Source organism: Camellia sinensis, chromosome 7 (assembly GCF_055761805.1).
Source record: "Camellia sinensis isolate YWXY chromosome 7, ASM5576180v1, whole genome shotgun sequence".
Lineage (NCBI taxonomy): Eukaryota > Viridiplantae > Streptophyta > Magnoliopsida > Ericales > Theaceae > Camellia > Camellia sinensis.
In genome coordinates, this window is record NC_138967.1 from 74,917,541 (window position 1) to 74,928,400 (window position 10,860).

Here is a 10,860-nt window from a genome sequence, read left to right on the forward strand (position 1 = left end):
CATTCGCCGTATTTCCCTTTTATCTTTGGCATTTGCCCCTAGTGGATAAGTCTTATTTTCTAAGAAGTTCCAGATATCATGATACCAGGGGTTCTGATCTTTCACTTCATCTATTGCAGCAATCAACTCGTAGGCCGGCACATACCTTTGGTCAATAATGATCGGACACATCCGAACTCCTAAAGGGATGTCTGTCATAGAAGATAGGGTTGATAATGCGTTTGTGAACCTATTGTTCCCTCTTAATAGATGCGTGAAGGTCAGCTTCTCAAACCTAGGAATCAAAACATCCAGGGTTTGGTGATAAGTTTTCATCCTATCTTCCTTAACCTTCCAATCTCCTTTTGCTTGAGACACAACCAGGTTCGAGTCCCCAATGACGTCTAACCGTTTTGCCCCTAGTTCCAGGGCGGCTTCCAAGCCAGCGATACATGCCTCGTATTCTGCTTCATTGTTTGATACCTTGAACGGGAGTTTGAAGGCTAAAGGTATATGGGAATCGTCAGGTGCTATCAGCAACACTCCTATCCCATAACCATACTGGTTAGACGCTACGTCAAAGTACATCGTCCAAATCTCTTCCTTAACTTGCAGAATAGCCTCATATGGGAACAAATACTCTACTGCTTCATCCCCCTCCACTGGGTGATCGGCTAGGAACTCAGCTACCGCTCTTCCCTTGAGAGACTTGCGCACCACATATTTCTGATCAAATTCAGAGAGGAGAAGCAACCAACGGGCTAGCCTACCCGTAAGTGCTGGTTTCTCGAAGAGATATTTGATGGGATCTAATCTCAAAACCAGAATTATGGAGTGAGCTAACAGGTAGTGCCTCAACTTCCTGGTAGCCCATACTAAGGCCAAGCAATCCTTCTCTACCGGTGTGTAACGGGTTTCATATTCCAGCATCTTCTTGCTCAGGTAATAGATGGCCTTCTCCATTCTATCCTCAGATTCCTGTGCAAGCATGTAGCCCATTGTCGTGTCGGTTACGGACAGATACAAAATCAATGGTTTTTCCAGCTCTGGCAGTGACAACACGAGCGGGTTCTGAATGTACTGCTTGATCTGCTCAAAAGCAACCTGGCATCAGTCATCCCATTGGAATTTCATTCCTTTCTTCAGGAGACCAAAAAGTGGTTCAAAAGTCAAGGTTAATTGTGCAACAAACTATCTTATGAATTGCACTTTACCCAAAAAGTCGTGCACCTCCTTTTCAGTCCTTGGTGGTGGCATTTCTAGGATGGCCTTGATTTTTGAAGGATCAACCTCAATGCCCCTCTGTGTAATCAAGAACCCCAGCATTTTCCCTATTGTAATGCCAAATGTGCACTTTTGTGGATTAATCCTCAACCGATATTCTCTGATCCGTTGGAAAAATTTCTTCAAGGCAGTGTAATGGCCCTCTCTTTCCTTAGACTTGACAATCATGTCATCCACGTGCACCTCAACCTCTTTGTGGATCATATCATGCAAGATAGTTGTTGCGGCCCGTTGATAAGTAGCCCCAGGATTTTTCAGACCGAACGGCATCACCCTGTAGCAGTAGGTTTTCCATGGCGTGGTGAAGGCAATCTTCTCCCTATGAGAAATGGAGGTTGAAGATGAGGTGTAAGAGGTGGGCTTTTAAACAAGTCTCTTAGTTTTTAGAACTGTAATATCCTAGAAACAATTCTTAAATGACAACAACACAATTCAATTGTAATAACCCGACCCTCTTATATGCTTTACATATCTAGTTAGATTAATAATTACATGTTTAATATGGAATTCCATGTGGAGTTGTACTTATATATTTGAATTATTTAATTATGTCATTCTATCTGTTGGTTATTAGAGAACATCTATTAAAATTAGGATGTTTGAACTTGAAATTGGAAGCCTTAGAAGCGTGATAACCCAAAATTGGCTTCACATTTATGTTTAGCATGATTTTAGGGACATAATATCAAGTTTTGTAAAAATTTGATTCGTAATGAATTAATTGGGAAAATTTAGGTTCAACCCTCTTAATCTTATACCTAGATAGATATAAGAGTCTTGGATGAGTTAGTGTCAACACAAAAAAATAAAAAAAAAAAGATATCTCCTGAGAGAGTGAGAAAGGGGGCTAGAGAAGAAGAGAAAAGAGAGGAGGCTTCAACAAGAGTGAGGATTGAAATTCAAGGTGAGTGTAAATCAACTTAAATCCTCTAAAATTTTCCCTTTGATTGATGAATATCAAGCACTATTGAGGTTTTATGATCACCCAAGTCAGGGTTTTGACTAAGAGAACTTGTTTGACATAAATCCATGGAAATTATCAAGTTTCATTGTATTTATTTAAACTATGAGTTAAATCTCAGATTTTGGATTTATTTTGAGTTAACTTGAAGGGATAGTTTTAAGATTTGCATGTTTTGGTATATATATATATATACATATTGTATCCCTTTGGGTTCATCATGGTAAGGTGAGAAAATGCAAAAAATATGATCCTCAAGTTTCATGGACGACCTTTAAATAAGTTATGATCTATTTAGGATTAAGAATCACGTGTGTTACATCCTTATACTGTGTTGAAGAAATGAATTTTGCTTGTATTTGAGCCTTAAAATGCTTTTGAAAGTTGGATTTTGATGAATTTCGAACTACCCAGAAATAGAGCTAGAACCACACGTGCGGAGGCCTAGGGCCGCACGTGCGGGAAGCACAACCGCATGTGCGGGGCTCACAGCCGCACGTGCGGAAAACATGGGAGAAAGATTGGGCTACACTGCAATAAAAGCACGTGCGGTGGGGACTTCTGCACGTGCGACCTAAGCTGAAAAATTTTGTGATTTTCTTTCACTCTTTTCGACCCTTTAAATGTGTTATTACATCCATTTAATTACATGAAACTTAACGAATCGAATAATTGAGAAATAAGAGGAAACTAAGGAAAGGTGATGTACTTACAAGTTGTGTGCTATGTGTAGGGCACATACAGGAGAGGACCATCGTTCACCCGCATCACAGTGAGTGATAGTAGTGTAATAACAAGTTTTATGCACGTATTGTGTTTATATATGTTGTGCGATATCTTATTCACTCTCTTAGAAAATAACTTATGTTATATGAGACATGTTTGATATATGTTTGAACTTTGGCACATGAGATATGGACTCGAAGTCATTCTGTTTGTTAATATGATGGGCCTAAGGCCGTTTTGTATTTCATAGGCCCAATGCCGTGTTGCTATTATGATGGGCCCAAGGCCGTTTTGTTAATATGATGGGCCTAAGGCCATTTTGTATTTCGTGGGCCCGAGGCCATTTTGCTATTATGATGGGCCTAAGGCCGTTCTGTATTACGTTGGGCCTAAGCCTTACATGAGGTGCTTAAGTTAAACTAATATCATTAAGCTACAATTCCATAGTAAATTCTCTTTCTTAGAGGCAACGCAAGATTAGTTTCAGTTAAACTTGGGCACTTAAGCTAATGAAATAGTTAGTGGCCTAAGCTAATTAGTTCCTAGAACAAAAGAGAGAAGGATAGAGAAGGACATAGAATGTTAGAGAGAAACTTTCTTCTTAAGTGCTAGAAGAGCAAGTTCGAGAAAAGAAAGAGAAATAGGATGAAAATCAAAAGGAATTCTAATTCAACCTTTTGGACTTGAGAAATGAACACTTTGGTGAATTTGAAAACCTTAAATGAGGTGCTTTAGTTAAACTAATATCATTAGCCAACAATTACTTAGAAAATTCTTTTTCTTAGAGGCCAAGAAAGATTAGTTTGAGTTAAACGTGGCCACTTGTGCTAATGAAACAATTAGTGGCCTAAGCTAATTAGTTCATAGAAGAAAAGAGAAAAGGGTGGAGAAGGATGCAAAAAGTTAGGGAGAGACTTTCTTTTTGAGAGCTAGAAGAGAGAGTTATAGAAAAGAAAGAGAAATAGGAATAAAATCAAAGGGAATTTGAATTCATCCTTTTGGAAGTGAGAGCACTTAGGAGATTTGAAAAACCTTAAATAAGGTGCTTAAGTTAAACTAATATCGTTAAGCTATAATCACTGAGTAAATTCTCTTTCTTAGAGGCTAAGCTAATGAAACAATTAGTGGCCTAAGCTAATTACTTCCTAGAACAAACAAGAAAAAGATGGAGAAGGACAGGGAAAGTAAGGGAGAAAGTTTCTTCTTAAGAGTTAGTAAAGAAAGTTACGGAAAAGAAAGTGAAATTTGAAGAAAATCAAAGGCAACTCAAATTCATCCTTTTGGACATGAGAATATAACACTTGGGTGATTTAGAAAACCTTAAATGAGGTGCTTAAGTTAAACTAATATCCTGAAGCTACAATTACTCAGTAAACTCGCTTTCCTAGAGGCTAAGCAATATTAGTTCGAGTTAAACAGGGCCACTTAACCTAATGAAACAATTAGTGGCCTGAGCTAATTAGTTCGTAGAACAAAAGAGAAAAGGATGGAGAAGGACAAAGAAAATTAGGGAGAAACTTTCTTCTTGAGAGTTAGAATAGAAAGTTAAAGAAAAGAAACAGAAATAGGAAGAAAATCAAAGGAAATTCAAATTCATTATTTTCAACATTAGAATTGAACACTTATAAGATTTAGAAAATCTTAAATGAGGTGCTTAACTTAAACTAATGTCGTTAAGCTACAATTACTCATTAAATTCTCTTTCTTACAGACTAAGCAAAATTAGTTACAATGAAACCTAGCCGCTTAAGCTAATAAAATAATTAGTTCCCTAAGCAACTAGTTCCTAGAGCAAAAAATAGAAGAATGGAGAAGCATGAAGAGAAACTCTCTTCTTGGGAGCTAGAAGAGAAAGTTAGAGAAAAGAAAGAGAAATTGGAAGAAAATCAATGAGAATTCAAATTTGTCCTTTTGAACTTGATAATTGAACCCTTGGGTGATTTAGAAAACCTAAAATGAGGTGCTTAAGTTAAACTAACATCATTAAGCTACAATTACTCAGGAAATTCTTTTTCTTAGAGGCTAAGCATGATTAGTTTGAGTTAAACCTGGGCACCTAACCTAATGATGCAATTAGTGGCCTAAGCTAATTAGTTCCTCTAACAAAAGAGAGATGGATGAAGAAGGCGGAGAAAGTTAGAGAGAAATTTTCTTGTAGCGATCTAAAGGAGAAAGTTAGAGAAAAAAAGAGAAATAGGAAGAAAATCAAAGGGAATTAAATTCAACCTTTTGGACTTGAGAAATGAACACTTATGTGTTTTAAACAACCTTAAATGAGGTGCTAAAGTTAACCTAATATCGTTAATCTACAATTCTGTAGTAAATTATCTTTCATTGATGCTAAGCAAGATTAGTTTCAGTTAAACTTAGGCACTTAAGCTAATGAAAAAATTAGTGGCCTAAGGTAATTAGTTCGTAAAACAAAAGAGAAAAGGATGGGGAAAGACGGAGAAACTTAGGGAGAATGTTTCTTTTGCAGAGCTACAAGAGAAAGTTAGAGAAAAGAAAGAGAAATAGGAAGAAAATCAAAAGAAATTTGAATTCATCCTTTTGGACTTGAGAATTGAACACTTATGTTGGAAAACCTTAACTGAGGTGCTTAAGTTAAACAAATATTGTTAAGCAACAATTACTTAGTAAATTAATCTTTCTTAGATGCTAAGAAAGATTAGTTTGAGTTAAACTTGGGCACTTAAGGAAATGAAGCAATTAGTGGCCTAAGCTAATTAATTCGTTAAACAAAAGAGAAAATGATAGAGAAGGACGGAGAAAGTTAGGGTGAAATTTTCTTCTTCGGAGCTACAAGAGAAAGTTAGAGGAAAGAAAGAGGAATAGGAACAAAATCAAAGGGAATTTGAATTCATCCTTTTGGACTTGAGAATTGAACACTTAGGTGATTTAGAAAACCTGAAATGAGGTCCTTAAATTAAACCAATATCGTTACGCTACAATTACTCTGTAAATTCTCTTTCTTAGAGGCAAAGCAAGATTAGCTTGCGTTAAACTTGGCCACTTAGCCTAATGAAACAATTAGTGGCCTAAGCCAATTAGCTCCTAGAACAAAAAAGAATATGCTAGAGAAGGACAGAGAAAATTAGGAAGAAACTTTCTTTTTGAGAGCTAGAACAGAAAGTTAGAGGGAAAAAAAAAAGGAAATAGGAAGAAAATTAAAAAGAATTCAAATTCATCCTTTTGGAGTTGAGAATTGAACACTTAGGAGATTTAGAAAACTTTAAACGAGGTGCTAAAGTTAAACTAATGTCGTTAAGCTACAATTACTCATTAAATTGTTTTTCTTAGATGCTAAACAAGATTAGTTTTAGTTAAACCTGGCTGCTTAAGCTAATAAAATAATTATTTGCCTAAGTTAACTAGTTCCTAGAACAAAAGAGAGAAGGATGGAGAAGTACGGAGAAAGTTATAGAGAAACTCACTTCTTGGGAGCTAGAAGAGAAAGTCAGAGAAAATAAAGTGAAATAAGAAGAAAATTAATGGGAATTCAAATTTATACTTTTGGACTTGAGAATTAAACCCTTAGGTGATTTAGAAAACCTAAAATGAGCTGCTTAAGTGAAACTAATATCGTTAAACTACCATTACTCAGGAAATTATCTTTCTTAGAGGCTAAGCAAGATTAGTTTGAGTTAAACTTGGGCACTTAAACTTTTTTTTTTAATTGTTTTTTTTTTTTGGTGAATAAGTAAAAATAAAACAAACGAATTTACATATTTACAAGGGGTATGCCCCTGGCCCTAACAACACTATACATCAAACAGACTATCAACCCCAATCCAGAAACAAACACTACTAGACAAAACAAATGAAGCTACACTGTGAAATTTCCATAAGCCCATCTAGAAGGATGTGGGACACGAACAAAACAGAGGCTTCTATAACCTGTGAACCATGAGCACAAACATGCCTTTACAAACCACATCATACCCCAAAGAACATTTCCAGCACATAGTTGGTGTAGACACCCCATTTTTGACCAACCTCAAGACTTGGACATCATCGTTTGTGCATTCGATGATTGTGCATGTTTGTGTTCGTTTTGAGTGCCCGAAGTTCTCGGAGGAACGCCGTGTCTTTGAGCCTCTAAACCCTCTTTGTTTTGTGCATGTTTTTGGACCAAACCTTGGTGCCTCTTCGCCTGGAGGGGGGAAGGGCCTTGTCGGCCACTTTTGGCTATTGCCGGCCACTTTTCCCCCCTGTCGGCCACTTGAAGTTGTCGGTCGGCTAGGGGAGGTGGCCGGCCGGCCACCTGAAGTGGCCAACGACCATTTTTCTCCTTTTTCAGATATTTTCTTTGCCAGTTGTGCCAGCTGTTGATCACTGATTGTCATCTCCATACATGTGTATGGAGGGATGAAAGCAAGCTTTTATCTTGCATTTCTATATAAGGGGAGGTCTCTCCTCAATTTGAGGGCTTACAAAATTTTGTGAGAAAAATTTCCACTCTCTCTCTCTAGAATCCTCTCTCTCTCTCTCTCCCTATTTTGTGCTTGAAAGTGAGAATTCTCTACACATTTGCACTAAGACCCTTGACCAAACACCTTCATCTTGGAGCTGAGGTTCTTGGAGGCCTAGTTTGAGTTCTTAAGGCTGGTTTTAGCTCAGAATTGTTGTTGTTTGTTGCCGTGCTTCAAAGGTATAAGGCTTACCCCTTTTAAGCTTTGTTGTAGTTACTTGTTTGGCCACCTTTGCATGCTATTTTGAGGCTGGTTTTAACCTCTAAAATCTTTGTTTTTTATGGTTTAAAATAGTGGTTTGAGGTTTGTTTTGGAGTTAGGGTTGGTCCATCTTCTTTTGTAGCTTGTTTGCTAAAGTGTTGTGCCATTTTTCAAAGCTTTTAAAAAAACTTTTTTGGCCTTTTAACCACTGAATTCCAGGGGAATTTTAGTGATAAAAACTTGGTTTTGAGTTCCAAATAGGTGGGGGTGGCCTCCCCTCTGTTGACGCTCGACTTTCTCCGTGCGTCCCCCTTTCAGAGAGGGCATGAATTGGTCTAACTACAGTTCGAACATCTATTATGGTTATGAATCTAATCTCACAAAGTGCAATATGAGACTGATGAACACCAAAGAGTCCAAATCTGGCAATTGGTTTTGAAAAATCAATTTTAAATGAAAAAGCGCCAAACATGGACTGGTTTGCCAGATTACAGAGTCGCCACATAAATATTTTTTTTTTGGAAAATTTAGGAAACCCTGACTCGTGCCAAAGGCCACATGTCTGTCATCACCAAAGTTGCCTCGGCTTGGGACTTGGGTACGAGAGGGGAAGGTCCTGAAATGAGCACCTACGCTCGCCCGATCAAAGGATCGGCCTCTACTAAGCATGATATGTTGTTTTATAAACACATGTGTTCTTATTTCGGTTATTAGCTAACTTTACTATGTGACGCGCACATCATACCAGTATAGACTAAAATCGCAAGAATTGGAACAAAGCAACTCATGTTCATTTTCAAAAATGGTTTGAAAATGCCACCATCAAGTGGGCTAAAGCATGGATTTGCCACTTTCAAGTGGGCTTAAAACATGATGATTTGCCACTTCGCAAAGTGGGCTTAAAACTCACATTTGATGAATTGTCCCAATTCAAGCAACAAAGCCTTGATCCACAGGCATTCATGCAATTAGTCAAATAAGCACATAGCCGCATGGCAAGCATGCTATCATGGCAACATTCACACTCACGCAGGTATGCTAAAGCGTAAAACTTACAGTGTACTCCGAGCCAAAGCAGAAACTAGTTAGAAATCAATGCATGATCCTAACTATGTTAAGATGCCTAATACAACACATGCAATAATGCAATTAAACAGGCTCGGCTATCTAAGACGTCATATGATTGCAACAATTTGATACATCTATTCAAAGAAGTATTGAAATACGATGTAGTTTGAATGATGCGTCGAGCCCGATGCATGCATGACAAATGAATGGATGCAAACATGCAAGCAAAAAGTATGCTAATTGAAATATGCCCTAATCTAACCACTGAAAGCGGGTAAATAAAAGGGAGAAAGACGTCAGGTTGGAAGACATACACATACGCACGCACGCACACTTATTACAACATTGTGCCCTTTCGCAGGAGGGTCTAAATAAATAAGCTAAGCTAATCAAACTAATCTAATTAAACTAACTAGACTAATTATTACACAACCAAATTGAATAACTAGCAAACTACTTACTAATTATTACAACAATCAACTAATTAGCACACTAATTAAATTACAAAACCAACTAAACATGAATGATATTTCAATTAGGTTGCCTCAGATCTGCCTTGGGAATTAGAAGATGCATGCGCTCGGTTACCGCCTCGAAACACCTTCTGATTTGCTCTTGAGAGGCTCTGTTTGCAGGGTTTCCCAATAACTTTCTGTTCTGCCTTACGAATTCCATGCTGAGGAATTCGCCAGTGGCCTGCTAGCCATGAGAAGCAACTGCCGGCCATCTGTCGGCCAAGGATGTGCACTGTTGGCCAAGGATGTGCACTGTCGGCCAAGGATGAAGCAGCGTCGGCCATTGATGAACCATTGCTGGCCACTGGTGTGCTGAATCACCATTCTGCAAGAGAGCTCAAACTAGAGGAAAATTGAGGGTCTCCCAAGGGTATGTGTGTACTGTGCCCCTCCTTATCATCTCCAAACATCAAGGGAGAGGCCCTATTGGATCCAAAACCATCAATCAAGCATTCACAATGCATGATGGCCAAAGATCCAACTTGTACTCATTCAATAAATGCAAGACAAACAAGACTCTAGGACCACTACCTTATCATGGATGATCAAAGGCAATGGAGACAAAGGGGATTGGTTCACTTTCATCATTTTGAGTATGAAATGGACCAATCCACCTTGTGTTCAATATAACGTCCAATTGAACACAATGCAATGTAAATACAACATGCCTATCTTGGCATGTTTTACTTGATTCAATTCTTGTTTACACATTTTAAGTTACCAAACCATTCTTTAATTGATTTGTCCAATGTGAAAGTCCTCTAATGAGAGAGAGGTCAATCTAAAGATGACTTAAGACATGAGAGAGACCATGCCTTTGACTAGGAGGAACCCTCAAAAGAGGGTTAAAGCCATTTAAGCACAAGCCTCAATCCTAAGCTTGAACACAACTTTAAGACTAACCATCCCTCAAAACAAATAGAAAAATGAAGAAATGAGGGAGGTGGCAGAATTTCAGTGCTGAAGTGGCATGAAACACAAGACTCTAACATGCAAACAACTCATGTACAACATGTTAGGGGACTTAAGCATTAAAACTAGTGAAGATCTTTACACTAGAACCATGCAATATCAAACTCAAAGGACCAAACCAGCTTTGGACAAAGCTCAAACATACCAAAACAGAGGCTAAAATGTGCTGAGATGGTAGCATGAAAAGCAAGAAAAACATGCTCATGTATTGGCTCATAAACAAGGCATAAGGCACAACTATCAAAAGTGATGAAAGAGTGAAAAATGTGAGAGTGTGACAGAGTTATAAGCACCGAAATCACATGCTAAATGATGCTAAAACATGGAAACAACCCAAGCAAAGCATGCTAGGGGCCTCAAAACACAAATCTAGTAAAGGCTATTTACACTACAACCATACAAAACATGATTCATATGACCAAGACCAACCAAAATAGAGCTAAAACATTAGCAGAAGCATGCTAAGATGGAGTCCCAAAAGGGTAGAAAAACATGCTCACATCTTAGGCCAACTACACATGCAACCAAGATACAAGGAGGGGAGGCCACACCCTCCTATTTTGGACCTCAAAACCAAGTTTCTACCACTAAAAAACCTATCAGTTGCAATGGCAGAAAGGCCAAACAAAGGGTGTTTCAAAAGCTTTGAAAGGTGGCTTTAAAGGCTTTTCAAGCCAAAGAG